This window comes from Petaurus breviceps, unplaced genomic scaffold (assembly GCF_028583685.1).
Source record: "Petaurus breviceps papuanus isolate PSGF00001 unplaced genomic scaffold, PetGlider_PUasm1.0 40, whole genome shotgun sequence".
NCBI classification, from domain to species: Eukaryota; Metazoa; Chordata; class Mammalia; order Diprotodontia; family Petauridae; genus Petaurus; species Petaurus breviceps.
The window spans coordinates 5,932,550-5,954,813 of NW_027186315.1; the positions used below are offsets into that span (position 1 = coordinate 5,932,550).

At 33.5% G+C, this 22,264-nt stretch overlaps 1 long non-coding RNA gene and 1 pseudogene across 1 annotated transcript in view; one reads left to right on the forward strand and one right to left on the reverse strand.

Moving 5' to 3' along the window:
• The window catches only part of LOC138170878 (uncharacterized), a 148,501-nt gene that overhangs the window by 103,244 nt on the left and 22,993 nt on the right, over positions 1-22,264 (reverse strand). The window lies entirely within an intron of this gene.
• Positions 4,421-5,542, forward strand: LOC138170912 (solute carrier family 35 member E1 pseudogene; annotated as a pseudogene).

Consider the following 22,264-nt stretch of genomic DNA (forward strand, 5'->3'; position numbering starts at 1 on the left):
CTTCCTCACTAGAAAAAAATATGGGTACAGTCAACTGCAAATATGACGTTAAGAGACTCAGAGTTTTTGTTTCTTTGTTTTGATCCATTATGCACAGTACGCTATCATAGTATTATATTGAGGAAAGTGCTTTGTAAATCTTAAAGCATTATAAAAACAAGAATTATTGCTGTTATACACATCTGTTTTGTCTATTAGACCCTGCTGACTCTCATATTAAAATAGCTTTCTATACAAATAATTTCCTTAATGATAGACTTTCAGAAATATTTAATATTTAAATATCAAAGCTCTTCAAAAAGTGAATTTTATTATTTGTCAAAATATATGATTAAAAGAGAGTAAATATTGCTTTAGCTTGCTTATATTTTTTTTCCTGTCCCTTTTTTTTCCACCCCTCCAGACAGAGTCATTGCTAATACAATATACTGTACATATGTAAGTACTTAGGTAAAGAAGACATATACTTACATAAACTTTTTAGAAAATAATAAAACAGTAAAATTAATTTTAAAATAGATGTGCTTTTTCCCTCACAATGACTTCATTACAAGTATATTGTCATACTGGAAGTGTTAGACTTCATCTCAAGCTCAAGTTATGATAAAAACATTTAATATTAAATTCTAAATCTCTTTATTCCCCATCAATATATATATATATATATTTTACGAAGAAATAATTGTTTCTTATATAGTACTTTATTCACTGCTTATAAACTAGATCATTTGCATACATTTCAATAGAATATATGAATCTATTAATTCATAGCCTTATAGGCAACAAGCTAGGAATTTCATTTAAGCTAAATAGTTTCATTTAAGAGAGAGGTCATAAAACACAAGAGGGTTCTTATATATTTTTGGAGCAATATTGTTACTTTTAGTATTTATTGCTATTTCATTTTTACATTTCTACATTTTTTCTCTTCTCATGCCGACAGAAATGCTAAATGAAGTTTTAATCCTCAATTCTCAGATCTGTGCATAATGGAATTTGGCCAAAATATAATTTTAATCCATTAAATCTTTGAAAAAAATTCAAATTTTATTATGATCCTCAATGACAACCACAAAAAGCAAGTTTTGCTGTTTTCATTTTTTGTGGTTAACTTAATCTACCTGATAAGGCGATAACTTTAGAATAAAACAATGCACAATATTTCATCATCATTAGATGATGAAATTCAGGGACTTCTATAATATGCCTCAGGGAAGAATTTTAAAAATGGGACTAAATTTCATGCAACATATATTAGAAATTTTTGAATAAGGGGATGAAAAAGTGGTATATACTTTGGGAAGATTAATTTGATAGTTGGGTGGAGGATGACTGGAAAAGGAGTAAGGAAGCCAGTCAACTACATACATACACACATAACACATATGTGTATGTGTGCATATATATTTATGTATATGCATAAGTAGTACACGTAGATATTTTAGTAGTATGGTAGTAGTATTGTATTAGAATGAAGAATTGCAGTAGTTTAGAATATAATTGTAATAATTTTATGAGTATCATAGGAGTGGAAGTAATACTAAAGTATTAGTAGTATAGAAGCAACAGTTATAATAGTGGTAGCATAGTACTGTAACAGTAATAATATAAGGGAGGGATAGCAGCAGTAGTAGTAATAGTAGTTGTATTGGTGATCATATAGTAGTTTAATTTAGTAATAATAATAGTTTAGTGTACTAGACTACTAAAAGGTAGTATATAATAATAGAGTGTAGTATAGTAATAATTTTGATAGATAGATAGATAGATAGATAGATAGATAGATAGATAGAATTTATATAGAGCCTATAATGTGCCAGGTGGTGAAATAAGCATTTTACAGCTATTTTCTCATTTGATTCATCCTGAGAACAAACATAGGACAGAGGTGCTAGTATTTTCCACATTTTATACCTGAGAAAAATGAGGGAAGATTAAATGATTCATTCCAGGGTTCACAGCTAGTCATTTTGTAAGTCCAGATTTGAACTCAGATCTTTCTATCTTTATCCATAACATCATTTAGCAGATATTGATGTAGATAAAGATATTTATATCTTTCTATATGAAATTACATTCCTATGTATATATGTTTATATGTATATATGTGTGCATATATATAGTGTGTATAGGCATGCATATACACACATATAATATATATATGCACAAATATACATATTGTATATGTGTGTATACTTGTTTGGATACATTTATACATAAGATATCACAATATAATGTATGATATATATATACATATATACATCTCAGCCTAATCTATTCTTATCTTCACTTAATAGTCAAAAAGTATCAAATTGCACATTGATCTTATATACATCTTATCTAGTTCTCAGACTCTTCTCTGGAAGAGATTGTTTTATGCATAAGCTATGAATATTTTCATGTAGTCATTTTGAAAATTCATAACATGACACTTTAATAGATGACCAAATATATGAAGAAATGTTAATTTTATTGCCATTTACTTCCCAGTATAATCAATGTTGTCCTGTGTGGTCCTTCACAAGTCACTTAACCCCAATTGCCTTGCAAAAAAAAAAAAAAAAGCATTGCTAATTCTTTTATTTACCTGTCCAAGGGGACCTGAGACCGTTTTTAGTCCCAATTTCCCTATTCCAGACTTTGCTTTTATCTAGCAAATATAGATTAGTGTGGTTATTCAGTTTCTATAGAAATCACTGGAATTGCTGGAGAATGACCTCATATTTGAAAATGAATAGTCATATACATTTTATGTTCCCTCACATCATTCATCTCTTTTTTTACCACTGTGCTATTATCACTCCAGGAGCAGAAGGATATTCAGGTTTGTATTTTTCTTTGTTCAATGTCTTTCCACAGCCAGATAATTCATCTCTAAATAACCAGCTGACTGGTGCCCAGCCGTATAATGCTTTACTATGCTTTACTTTGAAAGCATATAAAATCTTTTGCTAGAAACATACTTTAAACCTTTCTAGTGATAGGGAGTGCAAAAACCTAGGCTCAGTTGCCATATGTTTCTAGAACCTAAATTCTAATTCACAGCAAGATGAAGCATTGCCTTAGGCAAGGATAGGGTACCTAAGGTATTGAGACCACATGTGACACTTTAGATTCTCAAGTGCAGCCGTTTGACTGAATCCAAACTTTACAGAATAAACCGTTTAATTATGAGAAGGTTTTTTCTGTGAAGTTTGCATTCAGGCAATGGGTGACATTTGAGAATATAGAAGACCATATATGACCTTATGGTCAGAGGTTCCCCATCTCTGGTTTAGGGTATTAGAATAAGTTAGCGAACACTATTGCTTCTATTTGTAGTTCTGTTGATTTTTACCAAATGACATTCTAGGAAGTCTTCTTCCCTCTGACCAACTACATCATGAGTTATAAACTGAATACTGTGTGTTCCTTTTTCTTTATCTATCTTTATATAAGAAGTTATGGGACTACCTGCCATAATCTCTTTGTCAATATATGAATCTGAGTAAGTTTAGAATCTAGCATTTGGATTTTATTTAAATAAAGTTTGATTTAATCCTTTTTACTATTACATTATATAGTCATACCCATAAATCTATGTGTTGAGGTTATCCTTATTTAATACCATATTTTGTATATAAAAATGAACCATTGATAGGAACCATTTTGATGGACTTACTTGGTTTTAAGCTAGAAGTATCCTTGAAATTATTTATGAGCATATTATTTCTGTAATTTTTAATGATTTTGTGAGGGGGGTGAGAATGAATGAGCAAGGAAAATCTCTTTTGGAACATCTTTATTCAACTACACTATTTGTTGAGTTTTGAAGGACAGATTCCCAAGGGCATATGGAAAGTTCATTGGGTATTCTGAAATCAGTACTATTTTTAAAATCAGAAGGTATAGGTTCAAGTCCTGGAACTTCAAATTAAGGGAGGGTAAGGGAATAGACATGTATATAGAACCTTCCATGTGCCCGACACTCTACTTTTCATTAATTTTATTATTTTATCTCCACAACATTCTGAGAAAGTTCTATTAGAATACCCAATTTACATTTGAGGAAAGTGGGGCAAAAAAGTTGAACACTTATCCAAGGTCACACAATTAAAAGATTTCTAATGCTAGATTTGATATCAGGTATTTTGGACTTCAGATGTAGTACTTTATACATTGGATCACTTCACTATCTCTAAATTTGTTTTTCTTCTTCTAAGAAATAAAGGGTTTTGTTGTTGTTGTTATCTAAGGATCACAGTAAATAGAATTCTGTAGTCAGGAAGATCTGAGTTTAAATCTGGACAAATTTAGCTTCTTACCATGTAATCATGGAAAGTCATTTAAACTTTGCATTCCTCAGATACCTCATCTGTCACAATAAGTTAAGACAACATAAAAGTGTTTTGAAATTTCTAAAGTCTTGTATAGGCAAACCATGGTAATAACGGGGGATAGAGTGCATTTCTTTCTTTTACCCCTGTCATGGTTAAAATTCCCTGGCTCTGTATCTCTGTATGTGTGTGTGTGTGTGTGTGTGTGTGTGTGTGTGTGTGAGACAGACTTCTCTGTGAGTATTGTGAGGCCTATAAATTTCTTCAGGGCACCTAGGTAATACAGTGGATAAATCCTTAGTCATGGCCACAGGTGCTGCACTGTTTCTACCCATGCTTTGTGCTCCATCTCTCATTCAGCAAGTATTCACCTCTGTGTAGGCATCTGGAAGGTGACCATATACGACATACACATGGTGAAGGCAAATATGCTAATCTGGATGGTGCTTCTGTCCTGAAACATCATGAAGGAGAAACAGAACACCAAGGTATATTTATATTTGATCCTCATCTTTGACAGTGTCTTACTGACCACAGTCAGTAGTGGTCCTTTGATAAATGGGGGCTCATCAATGATCTGCTTTACCTTTCAGAACATATTATCTAAAAAGGTACTGAGACCTTCAAGGATCCATCAGCTTTAGTTGTTAAATATACTTGGATGTCACAATTTTTTATTATTATTTCGATGTGGATTTTGGTTGAGTTTTCTTCTTTCCCAGTAGAGAATGACCTGAATTCAATTTCCTAGGGGCTCTGGATGTTAATGCTATTAAGAGCAGATTTTGTAACTTCCTGCAGAATGTTATTACTTTTAGTATTCTTAATTTGATCAACCCATCCAGTTACTCTGTTGCAAATGCTTCAAAAAGGATCATGGTTATCATAGTATCACTCATAATGCTATGCAACCCTGTTACCAGCACTAATATTCTGGGCAAGATGATGGCTATCTTAGGGGTCTTCTTTTATAACAAGACCATGCATTATGCAAATCAAGAGGCCAAGAAGAATCTTCTGCCCATGGTAGCTGGAGACCTCAGAAATCCTGATCATTATCCAAACACACCAGAGAAATCTCAGATAGATTTTCCCTCAGCATGGGGACTATAATAATAGTTGAATGAGAATTTTCACAGATCTTTTTTACTCAGTACAAAAGGCAAAACTATCCAAACACATACAGTTTAAATAACTATGATAAATTGAATGTAGGGGAAATGTAGAGATTACAAGACTGCCCCCCCAAGCAGTATCAGAAACTTCTGACATTCCAGTAAATTAAGAATCATAGAATACACTTTTCCTACTTATAGGAAGGTACATGATTGTCAATGATACAAACATTATCTTCTACTAAACACATTCTTACATGTTATGACTGTCTTCCATAGGGATCCAGGAGCAGGGAGTATATTTGTAACACATAGGTTTTAGGTTCTGGTGAAAGGTAAACTTTCATACTCCAGGAGAGGGGATCTTTGCTCACTGTGTTTTTTTGGAGTTTGACACTGGAGGATTGTGTTGATAGGAAAATTGTGACCAGTATTACATTTCTGTATTTACTTTTCTGAAGCCATGTATTTCTAACTTAACATTTTACTTAATGAAGTTACCTGAGATATTTTTTTTTATTTTAATTTGTATGTATACTCTTCATGGGTTGGCATTCAGTTATTTCTTGTATCATGGGTAAAGATTGTGCCTGAGTCTCTAGAAACCAAAATTTGCATTGTACTACTTGCATATGTCTGGGTCAAAGCTACAACACAGGTAGTAAAGGACTTACTTGGTAGGGATTTGTGACCCCATTTTATTGGTTTCTATAGATTCTCACAAAGAAGTGATTTTATTTTTAATCAAAGAAGGATCAGTGTTAAAGTAATTTTCTTAGCGAGTATAAATAGTACTTAAAATAATCTTTAAACAGAAGGGAAAGCCAAATAGTTTCCCAAGATATTGTGGCAATCCATTTGTGATGCTCAAGAAATGTAACCCTGCCCCCAAAGCAAACAATCCAACCCTTTTAGTATTTATTATGTATCGTCTTGTTATAAGAGAAGAGAAGAGAAGACCCCTAAGAAAGCTATCATCTTGCCCAGAACATTAGTGCCGGTAACTGGGTTCCATCACATTAACATAACATTACATTTATAAAATATTACATTACATTATAATGTGGTATGTTGTGTTATATTTCGTCATGTTATTCTATTATATAAATATTCTTCTATTTATTCTATGAAAAATGGGAATTAATTAAAACAGTTTCTCTAGAAAGACAAATGTTCTAGAAAGTCTCCGACTAAGAAGTACTGAAAGGCAAACAATAAAGAGACTCAGATTGATTTTATTCTAAGATTATCCTCAATGACAAATACACATTCCTTATAATTAAATTATTAATTCACTAATAGTTATTGAGCTTTCATCATGTGTGAGATGCTATGTAAGCAATGGTTACACAAAATTAAAAAAAAATGTCACAATGCCCTTGGACCTCAAACAGCTTTTTCCCCATAGGTCAGATAAATTTCTATTGTGTCAAGTCCATTCATAATATATGATGCACCCAAATAATTAAAATAAAAATTAGAGAATGTGTCACAGTAAATAGAGCACCGGCCATGGAGTCAGAAGGACCTGAGTTCAAATTTGGCTTCATACACTTAACACAAAAGCTAGCCATGTGACTTTGGGCAAGTCACTTAACCCCAATTGCCCTGCCTTCCCCCTCCAAAAAAAGCAAAAAACAAAAAAAAAATAGAGAGAATAACTTATAGGACACATGAAACACAAAGAAAATAAAGATCTTAGGAGAATAAGGTGAAAGTAGTGCCAAGACTTTTCCTGAAAAATCTATTATCCTAATGGAAACTAAAATCTGTTTCCAAGATAATGTCCATTTTTACATTCTCCTATTTGTATATTTTGTTTTTGTATAATTTATATTTCTAACTATACATATCCCTTATCTCCTCTAAGCAGTTCCTTGCAACAAAGTTTATTTTGAAAAGCAAAAGAAAAATCAGTTAAAACAACCAATATATTAATCATGCCTGATAAAATGTACAACAAGCTATGTCCATTGTCTGCAGAGAAAAGATGGAGGTCAATATGCTATTTCTATAGAAAACATCAGAAAACTATCTATTCATGTATAATAAATTCTAGGGCAACTCTGCTTAAGTGACAGGGAAATCCTGAGCCAGTAATCTAGGAAAAAATGCCTTTTTTATGTCAGCAGTTATACCAATAAAATATGTGATCAGTGACATCTGTGAGGGATTATCATTGAACAATGGATTTGCATGAATTTGTGTAAAAATGTATGAATAGAAGTCCAGTTGTATGTGTGGTGGGGGGTGGCAGTGATTAAAAGGCAAAAAACAGAGCCTGGAGGGACTAGGGTGGAAATATTCAGCCAATGCTTGAGTTAGGACTTATAGATAAGCCAGTATCCCCTGGAAAATGTTTAACTCCAATGCTTTTTCCAGGAGAGATTCTGGAGAAATTTTTCTTTGAAAAATATCTGGCAAATTACAATCTCAAGAGATCAATTGAAAAGAGGTTTTTAGACTGTTAGACATGTGGAAAATCATCTAGAAGTGGAGACCAATAAATCCATCAATGAATTCTGCCAATGTAGAATTATCTTATAAGAATCCAACAACTACTTTTTGGAAGAGAATTGTACCCTATATTTTATCATTGGTAAAGACACCTTTTCTAAATCTGGGAGATGGAGGGTAAAGCAAGTACTTGTTAAAGGCTTTCCTATGGATGAGTAGCCTTTCAGAGCTAGTTACTTTCCCCTAGAATATTAGAATTCTGGACCCTGAAGCCTGAGGTAAAAGCCTAGCTTAAACATAATTGAGTTTTTAAAGGTTTCCCTAAAGTTCAGCATGGATTTAAGATGAGGAATTTGAAGCCTGCCTGGCTATAAATAAAATATGTTCCTTAATGTTGGAACCAAGCATATTTTTTTTTCTTGTCAGAAGAAAAAAAAAAGATCATCACTAGAATAAAATGAAATATGACTGATAAGTTCAAGCAAGTTTTCATCCACATTCTGCTGTTTTATCAATAGAAGTAAAAAACTTTTTTCTTATTGCTGTGCTTTCTCCTTTAATTTGTTATAGATATAAATTAACCTTTTTTAATTAAGAATTTTTTTTGAAAAATCATCTTAAAGTAAACTGGCTATGATAGAATTATTGGGTTGTAGATTATATGAGGATAATGAATGAATAAAACAAATAACCCAAAGAAAAATTTTTAAATGACATAAGGGCAGTAGGTCAGGAAAAATTCCAATAGATTGAGTTTAACCCTTATAAAACTACAAAATAAATATAGAAATTCCAAACACATTCAGTCTTATTTCAACAAATGTCATTTGATGCTATGACTTAAAGTCATGCTAGTGACAGTAATTGTTCCATATTTTTGAAGAAGTAATTAAATTCACTTGAGCTCTCATCCTGTACAATCTCTCAGAACAGGTTATTATATTGAGGAAGCAGCAAGCATCACTGAGCATCATCTTCTGCTTTGCTGGCATAGACACACTGATGCAGTGCAATGACCTCTAATCAGTTATAGACTTTTTCATATGTACAATATGTTGATTCATGATTTTGATTGATGGGGTCATTTCTCCATTAACCCTGGAGATTACAAATGCTATGAGAAGAAAAGCATTTAAAGAGTGACCTCTCCTTGGCATTTTCTGATTTGTTCAGTAAAGAATTTAATATTTAACATTTGTTTTTGCCTTGACAAGCACTGATATTCATATATTAACATACACCCCATTACAGGCTGATATAAACTTACTATTAAATAATATAACAATGTGGTATGTATCATCAAAGTTGAAATCAATGACTAAAGAATGAAACTGGTAGCTACTAATGCCTTTCATTCTCTCTTCCACCCAGTGACAGGTATTAAAACAGTAACACCAATAGCAACCACCACCACAACAAATTCATCACCTCTCCTGCTGAACCCCACACTCATATATACACAATAAAGAACAAGGATATGTTTTACACTTTAATATGTCAGAGTATATTTTCATTTTCACACTGCCAAAGCTACCAGGTGTCTGGACAAACAAGGTTTTCATTCATATACCATTTTCCCAAACATTTTCTTTTGCCCCTGATGAAAGCTGAAAACAACTGCCAACCATTCCATTGACTGATTAAATATTTGTTGACATTTGCCATTTATATTATAGATTTCTGACAGAAAATTACAATCTAACTTTCTGTCTCGGTGATTTCAATACATTTCATGGGAGTAATGAAATCTCTACTCAGATGACTCTTCTCATGTTTCTCTTATTTTCTCTGATTTGCCATTTCTGCTGCACAATTATGTTCAATTATTTTCACATGTATCTATATGTTCATCCATTTCAGAATGGATGGATATTATGCTTTTTTTCCTTCCAAGTTTCCAACATTTTTAGTCCTTTGGATTTGAGTTCAAGTTCTAATTTCTCTTTGAAGTTATTATTATTATTTCAGTCTTCTAAGCATCTCAGTATTTACAATCTATGCCACAAAACTTAACACTTGATTATAGTCTGCCTTGCCTGATTTACTAATTGCTCCCTGTTTGGTGAATCCTGTCTCCTGAGTCACACTATAATCTCCTCAAGGACAGATGGAGTGGATGATCTTCTATTGTCCGGATGCTGCAATTTCTCCTAACCCAAGGGAGAGCAGTTAGACAGAGCTCTATCAAAATTTGTTGATTGATTCCATTACTTGACAATAATTCCAAATGGACAAAAAGAAAAAAAAGTGATAGAAAAGAAAGTAAAAGCCATTTGAAAAAAATAGGATGTTTCTGAAAAAATAAACTTTATTGCATAAAATGCTATACAAATGTATTTTTTTTTCTTTTTGCAGTACATTGAAATTGGTATTCCATCTTCTGGGGGAGGAAGGAAGCACATGTCTGTATTTCACTACAAGCTGAAATAAAACCTGTGACTGTGACCAGGACCATGATGATTTGTTAAGGTCTTCTACTTTTAAAAGCTGAAACTCATCTGGTTTAAGGTTAAGCTGACTTGGGCATAAATTTCAAACAGAAAAAGCATGGTTTCATAGGAAAATTGTAAAAGTTCATGGGAGTCTCAGCAGAGAGAAACATCGTTCTAAATTATACTCTTTTGGTGCCCTCAGCTTCCCAAGTTCTTTGTACAGTGGCTTCCTATACCACAAATAATGAGATTTTTTTCAAGGAAGAAAACCAGATAATAAGATATTTTAGCCATTGGCGAAGATGAAAACCTAAAATGAGACTAATGTGTAATAAAATTTGCATTCTAGTCAGCGTTTGTAGTGAATAATCAAGTACTGTATGCAGTTAAATGAGTCTGTTGTCTGGCTGTAATGAATATCTACATCCATCCTAACAGTTAATGAGGAATAAATGACTTATTATCAATGAATGGCAGTATCTAAATAGGTTTGCAACAAAAACAGAATATTAAAATGTGTATCTAAAATAGATCTTAGATGATAATGAACTTACTCAGACTATTAATTATTTTAAAAGCCTCTAGGAAGTTTTACTGCTTTGGGATTAAATGAGCACCATTGCCAGTCCAAGTACCCTTCATAGGACAGCTGAAAAAAAAATTGTGTTTAAATTCAGATACCCATTCATTCTGTGGGAGCTGACTGTTTATGAGATCTTTTGATTGATAGGAAATCATAGCATTAAATTCAAGCTGCATAAGAAAGAACTTCAGCCCCCATTTTGCAAGTTTTTACCCTTAATTATATGCTTATATTTTTAAGGTTTGGGGTGTCATAGTTCTTGCTATCTTGCTAAAGTTGAAAATTCATTCATAATCATTAACATAATGTGGGACATTTTTGACTGAACAGATTTAATGAGCATTCTATGTATCTTTTAAAAATGATTCTTTAAAAAATCACACCACACTTTCTTTGTGTTCAATGTTCTATTTTTGCTCAACCATAATATAATATAGAAATATGCATAAGATCTCATTTTTTGTGAAATAACCCTTAAGAATAATGTTCTAATCTAGAATTATAATTAGTAAAAAATGTAAGAGTTTGACAATACCCAGACATTATCTAGCACCTATCTAAACCCAGAGGAAAACTACAGAGGTTCATGGAATTGAGCTAAAAACTGTTACAATAAAAATTATTTTACAATTCGAAGATTACTTTTATGGAGGTTGGAAATCATCATATGAAAAGAATTACTTTTGAATGTGACCATGATCTACCATAGCTCTCAATTCCCAACATGATTTCCCCATGGCAAGAGACTGAATATGGAATTATGTAGTGGAAAAAAAAGTTCTCTTTCAAAGTTCAGTTCTTTCAGTAAGAAACAGTGACTTGTTGGCTCAGCCCTTTAAATATCTCTACAGAGATTCATGGTGATCTACATTTGATGAAAACATGAGAATAGAGCAAGTGGAAAAAAAAGTGGATCCCATTGCTTCAATCCCCACCTTACCTAACAATATAAAAAGAATCTATAAAGAGACATATCCAAAAACGTACTGCTGGAAAAATGGAAAGCAATAAAAATGGAGAAGATAAGGCATTGAAAGAAGGTTTATTTAATTTGTCGTTTGAAATCTGTACTATTTAACTATTGCTATGAAACAGGATTTTGAAAGTATAAATATATATAAAGATCTCATTTCTGCTCAAAACTTCTATAGTTCTTTCTACTCCCACTCTCTGCTTAGCACTACACCTCATAAATACTGGGGAAAAAAGAGTACAGGTGCTTAGAGCTCATTTTTCTCCACTCCTCCTCAAATTTTTAAACTGAAACATATTCCCTCACTGAATCTTCTTCAAAAACTATTTCAGATGAAAAGGTGATCTTATCCTAGAGAATCAAGTAAAAAACAAACTACTTGAGATAATAAATAAATTTAGCATAATTTCAGGATATAAATTAAACCCATATAAATCCTTTTCATTCCTATATATTTCTAATGAAGTCCAACGACAAGAAATAGAGAAATTCCATTTAAAGTTCCTGAAAACATTATAGAATAATTGGAAATCTACCTGCCAAAACAAAGCTAGGAACTATATGAACACAATCATGAAATACTTTTCACACAAATAAAGCAAGATCTAAATAACTGAAAAAACATTAGTTGTTCATGTCCTAGTCAAGCTAATATAATAAAAATGATAATTTTACCTAAATTAATCTCCCTCTTTAGTGCTATACCAATATATCTACTAGAAAATTATTTTATAGAGCTAGAAAAAAATAGTAACAAAATACATCTGGAGGAAAAAAAGGTCCAAAATATCAAGGGAATTAATAAAAAGAAATGCTAGGGACAGTGGCTTAGCCATACCAGATGTTAATCTGTATTATAAAGCAGCAGTCATCAAAACTACTTGGTGTTGGTTGAAGAATAGAGAGGTGGATCAATGGAATAGATTTGGCAAAAGAGACACAGCAGTCAATGACTATAGTAATTTACTGTTTGATAAACCCAAAGGCCCCAGTAATGGGGATAAGAATCCACTATTTGACAAAAACTACTGGGAAAACTGGAAAATAATATGACAAAAACTGGGCATAGACCTATATCTTACACTGTATACAAAAATAAAGTCTAAATGGGTGCATGATCTATATATAAAGGCTGATACTGTAAGCAATCTGGGAGAGCAAGGAATAGTTTACCTATCAGATTTAAGGAGACCCGAAGAATTTAAGGCCAAGCAAGAGATAGAGAGCATTACAAAATGCAAAATGGATAATTTTGATTATATTTAATTGAAAAGGTTTTCTTCAAATAAAGTTAATGTAACAAAGATTAGGAGGGAAGTGAAAAATTGGGAAAGATTTTTTTTTTACAAATAATGTCCCTGATAAAGGCCTCACTTCTAAGAGATACAGAGAATTGAGTCAAACATATAAGAATGCAAGTCGTTCCCCTATTGATAAATGGTCAAAGGATATGAACAAGCAGTTTTCAGAGGAAGAAATTAAAGTTATCTATAAACATATGAAAAAAATTCTTCAAATTACTAGTGATGAGAGAAATGAAAATCAAAACAACTCTGAGTTACCACACCTCACCAGTCAGATTTGATAAGATGACAAATGAGGAAAATGATAAATGCTGGAGATGATGTGGATTGTTGGTGAAGTAGTGAACTGATCCAACTATTCTGGAGAGCAATTTGGAATTATGCCCAAAGGGCTATAAATAAGTGCATACCCTTCGACCCAGCAATACCACTTCAAGGGCTATATCCTAAGGAGATCATGCAAGTTGAACAAAGACCCGTCTGCACAAAAATATTTATAGCAGCTCTTTTTGTGGTGGCAAAGAATTGGAAATCAAAGGGATGCCCATCAATTGCAGAAGTAATCTCAGCAATACATGATCCAAGACAATCCCCAAGAAATCATGAGGAAATTTTCTATTTTCTCCAGAGAAAGAACTGGTACTGTCTGAATACAGAATGAAGCATTAAAAAAAAAAAAAGGTGATCCTAATTCTTGTCAAAGTCAATCTCATAAGTTCCTGCCTTCTTCCAAAAACTGTCCCCTTTGTCATGCTCTCTATTTTTCTCTGTTAATTTCAGTTATTAAATATGTATTCTCACTGCCCCTAATGGACATAAAACAACCATATCTTCCCCATATTTTTCTTTCCTTTTTTTCCTATAATCTTGTTATAATTTCAATTACATGCAAAGAATAAACTATTTTTTTTATAATTTGAGTTCCAAATTCTTCACCTCCCTTCCCTACCACATTCTTGAGAAGGCAGTTTGCTATAGACTATATATACATGTACACCCATGGAAATATATATTTCCATATTAGCTATATTGTGAAAAAAGTCCAAAAAAAGAAAAAATAAAGAAGGCAATAGATGTATACTTTCATATTCATTGAGTTTGAGAAATTCTGATTACTTATATGGGTTTACTTTATAAATGATTTATGCAACTTTGCTAAAGTTAAATATTTCAATTAGTTTTTTGGTTCATTGCCATTTTCTAAGTATTTCATCATGTAATGTGCAAAGAATGATATTTTTTTCCTGATTGTTTATTCAAATTTCTTGAATTACTCTTTTTTTTCCTTGAATGATTGAAACTACCATTTCTAGAACTATATTGAATAATAGTGGTGATATGGGCATCCTCACTTCAACCCTGGTTTAAATTTACTTCAAAATTAATTACTTCAGAAGGTTCAAGTAAAGTGATTGGGTCCATTTTTATTTTTACCTCTCAAACTGTATTAATTCTTTTCTTCCCTACTGCAAGTTGGTATCTCCCCTCAGGCAAACTTACAGTCATATCTCTCAGTATATCTATTCCAATGATGTATTCAGGAATGGGTTCAATGACCACTGTGTATTCTGTCTTAGATAATTGCACAATTTTCCTTGTTAGTTTAACTTGTCTAGCTGATATTTCAACCTCCCCCCCACCCCATCCCAGTGATGGTATTAGGAGTTTCTTGTTTAAACTTATCAAAGTTTCCATAGATAAAGGAGCCCTCTGCCTTAGTATCTATTGATGGCCTAGATAAAGTAGCTGATCCATTTTTCCTATATAAGTTTAAGTATGGAGTCTGTTATCTTGTCTGTGTATTTATTTTATACAAGCTGTGACTGGGGCTGCTTCCTTTTCTTCCTGAAGGTGTGGCAAACTTGGATACAATGATTCAGGAGCATCTGTAGGGGTGGTTCCTACTTCCCTATTCAGTCTAATATTAAGTACATTTTCTTGGTACATCTTGTGCAGCTGTTCAGTTGAAACACCATCTATTCTTCCAAAATCTATCCCTGCTTTCAGCAGAGTAGCAAACAATTCTTCTCTTGTCTATTCTGACTTTGAATTCACTGGTTATTTACTATTATATTTTTCACATTTTCCTAAGTCACTTAACTGTGAAATCTTATACAGCACCTCCAAAACAGGCTGTGCTATTTCCCCAATTAGTAGAGTCAGAATTAGGTGCTTTTAAGCAGGAGGAGCCATTTCATTATGGTATTTTTATGAGGAACTGCTAAGAGTATATCATGATATATATTTCCATCTCCAACTATGATAGTAGTTTTCATTATCTCCTCCTTTAGCTTTCTCATACAGTCTCTAAGGAGTTTCAGGGTCTATTTCCACCAGTCCCTATAGTGTCAATAGGATATTGTTTATTGCATCCCTCTGCAGCTAAAGCTAAGAGATTAGTTCTGTTGGTACCTCCTTGAATATGGTAATCCCTAAAAGCTTGCTGTCCAAAACGATTCTGACTAATACCTTTTAATTTCAAACAATACACACTATCTATGGATACTCCCCTAATCCTTTCTTTATTGATTCTCACCATTAAAGACACTAAACTTTCTCCCATCCTTTGGGTGAAAAGACTTAACCTCTTGTTGAGTGAAATCTTCAATTATCTCCATTCCTACTCTGTTTAGTTCTCGTGGTTCTCCTGCTTTCTTCTTAGTATGATGCAAACTTCTGCATTAGAAGAATCCTCATATAACTTTGTTCTTGACTCCTCCCATGAATTCTCCTGACAGTCATCAGGGCAAATGGGCCTAGTCTGTACAAAAACTTCATGCACATTCCTTTTATTAGTTTTTCATTTCCTTTTAGCTATATAACATTAGTTTTTTCTTCTACCACTGGAGACCCTCCAGCTTGCTCTTCTAAAGGAAAGCCTGAATGATATGGCATAGAAAAATTCTCATACAAACCATCCATCTCCCTTTCAATCTGAACTTTCTCCATCAGCAGCTTATCTCTACTTTTACACGTAAGATGAAAACTTGTTAGGAAGATCCAGCGTCTCCTACACACCCCGGCCAGTTCTTTCTCTGGATCCTTTGGTATTCCATGCAAACACCTTTCCAAATCTCTGGGTTCTCCCTACTGTAGCCTTGGTTCCCAGTTTTCACAGAATCCTGTGTTTTAGCCCATTCTCTTTCTAGGGAGGATTAAGGTAAATCCTCCCATCCTGGGAATATACATATCTCCTTCTAAATCCCTCCTACCTACAAAGAGGGTTCTGAAATTGTGTGATGCCATCTTTGTCACCAAATATAACACCAATATAATATGCACAGAACCAAGGGTGGCAATGAACATGCTGATGTAGTTGTGAATTACAAAATGTAACAGACTATCAACATTATAATAGTAATGAAATTTGAAGATCTTCCATGCCCCTTGTACTGGCAAGGAAACAAGTACTTAGCACCTTGTTTCAAGTTCATGATTATGTCAAGTATTAAGATCCAAAACTTGTGAATCCCATAGTGGGATGAACTTTTTGACGTAAGAGGAAGAGGCAGAACAGAGAGGAGCTTATGCCATACATAAGGAAAAGCCCAAGCTGAGGGAGTCCAGAAGTCTGGAACTGCTGGAAATAACATATGGAGGCTGAGCTGCTGCTGCTAGAGAGAGAGAGAGAAATTGAGAACTGAATTGAAATCTGAGAACTGAATGGAGAATTGAGGTTTGAGAACTGAGACCTGAGAACTGAAGTGAAAATAGAGAAGAATTGAGAAACAAGAAGGTGTTGTGCAGAAAATAAGAGCAAGATGAGACCTGGGTTCAAGGTAAATTTAGGTGTGGAATTATTTATCAAGTGTGCAACTACCTGAAGTATACACTCAAATCAAGCAGTCCCTAATTGGGGCACATACAGTGCTTATAAAGGTTAAAACAACAAAAACCACTATGGGGGGGGGGGGAGCTACCATAAGCAATGACGTACAGAAGCCAAGGACTGCCATTGGTCATTTGATAATGATGCAAGGGAAAGGGGGTGCAACTTTTCCCCAAAACAGGGTGGAGGGTAAAGAGTGATGTACAGCTAAGGGTTATGTTCTGAGTACAGGGTGGAGGGACATTGGGTAATGGGGACAAGCTAGGGTCATGTTCTGAATACAGGTGGTCTCTTCTTAAGATAGACTCTAGATAAACTTGTACCACAACCCCAGGACTCATCCTTGTACATAGTAATGATATACAGAATTCTAATTCAGGAAGTAGGGTGTTAGGGGACTACAACTTGGTCAATATCCAAGAGTTTGCCTTAAGCTGTTTCAAGTTATTACAGGGTATAAGATAGAGACAAAGATAAATATAAAGGGTCTTAATGGTATGCTCCAAATCAGGATGTATATGATTTGGGTTTGGGCATAACAAAGGGAGGAGAACTAGGAGGAAGCATGACTGTGATGGTGTTATTTTGTCTGTTTTGATGTTACTTTGTAAGATTCATCCGCTGATAGAGGATGGTGATCTTGCTACAGAAGCCTTGGGACCTTGCTGCTGGTTTAGAAGCCCTGAAAGAGGATTTTCTTGTTGTATGTTTACAATAATTCTAAAGGAGGTTCTTGCTGATGTTTTCAGAGGTCCTGGGACTATACTGATGTTTTGTGTTGATTCTTCAGACCTAGTTGTTAGGTCTATGTTGATTTCTCAGACAGAAAGTGAATTGATGAAGATGCCAGCAAAGTGTATAAATATTAGTGTGGCATTGTTAAGCTTTCTCTTCCAAGGAACAGAAACTGTGAATCACTTGAGGTGGACTAGACACTGTGAGCTTCAATATAGAATAGGAACCATGGAAGTTGAGAACATCCCTCGATTCAAGATGAAAAGCCTCTCCTTGGGTATTTAATGCAAACTGAGATGATGATGATTCACTGTCAACTAGGGGTGGAGAACTTTGACATTTATATTTAGATAATTGAGGTAAGGACTTCTCCAATTAAGAAGACTTTATGATTGAAGAGATTAAGACAATGTGACCTAAGGGTGCAGAAGATTGACCTTTGTACTTTGTGTACATTAAGGAGGTCTTTCCTCCTTAAGCATGATTGAATTAAGGACTTACTAAATGATTGAGTTACTAAATGAATGTTTTCTTTTGCTTTAAACTATGTGACCACTTTGGTGAAAACTATGTGGTTACTTTAGTGATAAGTTGTTATGTTATAACATTGTGAATGTTGTATTTTGATTTTCTGTGAATATTTTGTCTTAGGTTCATCCTGTGTACAGAATGTTGAAGCTGTTGACAGCAGTGGTGGTCTGGAAAGCTGCTCATGCTTGACTTTAGACACATAGAATACAGAACCAAAACATTTATTCAAACACCATAAAGTTGAATCCTAAGACCAGAAAATCAACTCCATCACGACAAAAAGTTGGTACACATAACCAATGCAGTGAGTGCCATCATTCCCAAGCCTTCTCTCTGTCAGACCTTCAAAAGAAAACAGACCCCTTTAAGCAAAAATATACCTATCTCAGTCACACTAGCTAATCTATCTCCACAGTGCTTGTTCCCAACTCTGTGCTGGCTCTCCCCTGCTCCTCCCTGCTCCACCCTTCCTGTCCCACCCTTTTAGCAAGCTCCTGTTCCAGTGAATTCCATGTGGTTACGACCTATTAAGAGCCAGGGAACCTCTTCAAATTACCATTTTATTTATTATGGTTTTTTTTTGGGGGGGGTCTTTTATTTTGCTTTTTGATCACAAATTCTAGGTAGATCATTAATTGTTAAATTATCTCACTTGCATCTATTTTCAAGATCAATTGTTTTTCCAGTAGTATAATTAAAATTTTCTTCTATTTTCTTAACTTTCTTTTTATGTTGCTTTGGTGTCTTTTGATGACTCATGCAGGTATTAGCTTCCACTTGCCATTTTTTTGGGGGGGGAGGATTATTTTCTTCAGTGAGAATGTGTAGTTTTTATTTTTTTTTTCACTTGGCAAATTCATTTTTTAATGAGATCTTCCCTTCAGGATATTTTTGTGTCTCTTTTAGCATTCAGAAAATTCTTTTTTAAGGATTTTTTTCTCCCAGAAATTTTGAGCTTCTATTTATGAAGCTTTTGATTCTATTTTCATGTTTATATTTTGCATCACTCTCATTTTCACCCCATTTTTCCCCTTTATTTCTGTATGTACATATTTAAAATCTCTTTTGAATTCTTTTTGGACTTGTGTTAAATTCACATTTTCCTTTGAGAGTTTGCTTTTCCTTTTTGTACGTCATATTATTCTGAGTTTGTATCTTGATCTTCCTTGTCTCTGTACTACCTTTTAGCATCTGGATATTTTTTCTTATTTGTTCATTTCCCCAACTATTTCTTGACTTTAAACTTCATGTTAACTTTTGCTTCTATTCCCAGTGTGTAGAGGGCATTGTGCTAAGTTTCAAGTTTTTCATCTTGTTGCTTTCAGAGCTAGTGCTGAGTATCTATAGTTTTTCAGTGCTTCATATGTGTTATTATGTGCAGAATGGTGTGTTCTACTACTCTTCTTGGCCTATACTCTCATCTTTACCCAAGGAGGTACTTTTTTTTGCTATATCAACAAATGTTGCAACTTTTCTTTACCCTATAACATTGGCTCCCTTATTCTCCTGCAGCTGCAAAGACTTGTATTCATTATTATTATTTTTTTTTGGAACTGGTACCAGCATCCCTAGTACTATATCTGACCTGGAAATGTGACCAAGGCCACTGCTGCACTAATAGCACAAGGGTTATTGCTCTTTGGGGTCCTAAAATTGTGGTAAGGCTCCTATTATACTATGACCACTAGTGCTAGCTCTCTTTTCTGCCATTGAACACTGCATGGAGTTCCTACTCCTTTGTGAGAAAACACAAGCCCTGGAACCATGACGAAGTTCCCCTTACCCCTGTTGTATTAAGTGCTAGTTTTCTTTGTCTTGGGACTAGGAATTAGTATTGTATATATAAAATATAATGATCCTGTACCCAGTACTAGCAGAGAGTTTCCTGTAATCTCTTTCTGATCAGTTGTCTGATGAACTTCTCTCTATTGGCCAAGAGCACTGGAAACTGCTATTGTCGTCATCTCCAAGGCCTGCTGTTGTACTTGTGACCACCATCTTGATATGGCAGACCTTTCCCATTGATCTATTCTGTTATCTTGGATTGGAAGATAGTTTCACCTAACTTTTTTTTTTTGTTCTGCTGCTCTAGAATTCAATTTGAAGCATTTTTGAAAAGTTGTTTCCTGGGAAATTTGGGACAGTTAAGGTGAGTTCCTGCTTCTCCTCATCCATTTTGGCTTCTTCTGCTATTCTAAATAACAAAATAACAACTTTAAGTCATCTAACCCCTGCTAAGAATTCTCTTAGATCTTTTTAACTTTTCTCATTGTGAAATCTTTCTATGCTAGGTAACTTTATTATTTTTCTTTTCCATCTCTTCTAAATTCTCTTCAGGATCGCTTCTAATCTCAGAATTGAACTTAAAAGTAACTCTGGAGAGTGATCTCTAAATTGACCTATCTAATAGCCTTTTGTTATTCTTCCTTTTTGATGACTCAAAAAAAATTGAAACTTGTTGATTGTCTTTTCTTTCCAAATACTCTCTACTTTCTTAAATTTCCTTACAGTGTTACCTCCTGGTTCTCCTATTTGCATGACCACTTCAGGAAAGTTGCCTTCACTAGATAATAATTTATGCTGTGACAACTAACTGTGAGTATTTCCAAAGGTTTGGCACTTTTCACTCTTCACTTTTTCTACTATATTTCCCTACTTCCTTTTCTCCCATAAGTTCAATTATCAGCTCAATGATGATGATTTTTAGATACCGCCATAATCTCTCTCCAGTACTAGTTCCACATCCCTATTTTTGAAATCTCAAAATAGATATCATCAAGAAATCTAAAATTCACCATGTTGAAAATGGAATTCCTTATTTGTGTCCTAAATTGTATCCTAAATTCTTCTTTCTTCTGAACTTTCCTAAAATTTTCAGGGGCGCTGCCAGTTTGTTAATCACCTAGAATTTTAAATTTGGTGTCATGTAGCACTCTTTACTCTCACTTATCCTACAAATCCTAATCATCTCTAGATATTGGCACTTTTGCTTTCACAATATGTCTTGCACATTTCCTCTATACTTCACTCGCAGAATTAGCATACAAATTCAAATTTAGATGCTCCTCATCTCTTATGTCTTACCCTCATCACAATAGTTAAGACTAATAGTTATCTATATTGTTCTCTCTCTCTCTCTGTGTCTCCATATATATATATATATATATATATATATATATATATATATAAATGTGTGTATATGTATATGTGTACATATATATTATTACATGTAATATTTATATACACTCACACATATATGTGTGTGAATATATATGTGCATGTAAATGTATAAATACATACATAGAGACATCTATATAATAATAATTATTATATCATATACATACATGAGAGTTACCTTGTTCAAAAAATGTTTTTAGAAATCAGTATTATTATTTTATTATTATTATTTACATTCCAAAAACAATAACTATACTGGAATCCTTTGTAGAAGGTTTACTTATTTGGTTACAATAACATCTTCTAAGCATCACAAGATAATTGAGATTTATTTATAAGAAATCTTAGATTCCATTTAATTTTATGACATATTGTCTGGATGACAAAACTGAAATGTTAAGTTTGTGCCATTTGCCTAACTTTATATACCTGGTAATTGTTAAGCAAAGATATTTGAATCCAGAATCCCTGATTCTAGAGTCAGTGAGCTTTATAGTATATGAGGAAGAGCAAAGTCATGAAAAGCAGATAAGTGACAATGACTTATAGAAAAGGCAAATCTAGTTTCTCTAGAAATTATTACAAATATTGTCCAGACACTTCATTGTTTTATTTTATTAAAATTTACTTAAAAGAGTCAATTTCATGGTTGAAATATGTTAAATTCTATTTTGATATGATTAACATAAAACATGAGAAGAATTATTACATTTTAGATAAAGAAAATATGCAAACAATGGAATTTAATAATATGAGTGATGGGATATTTTTTTTCTTATTAAAAAAGGAGGCTAGCAAGGTGCTAGGATGTA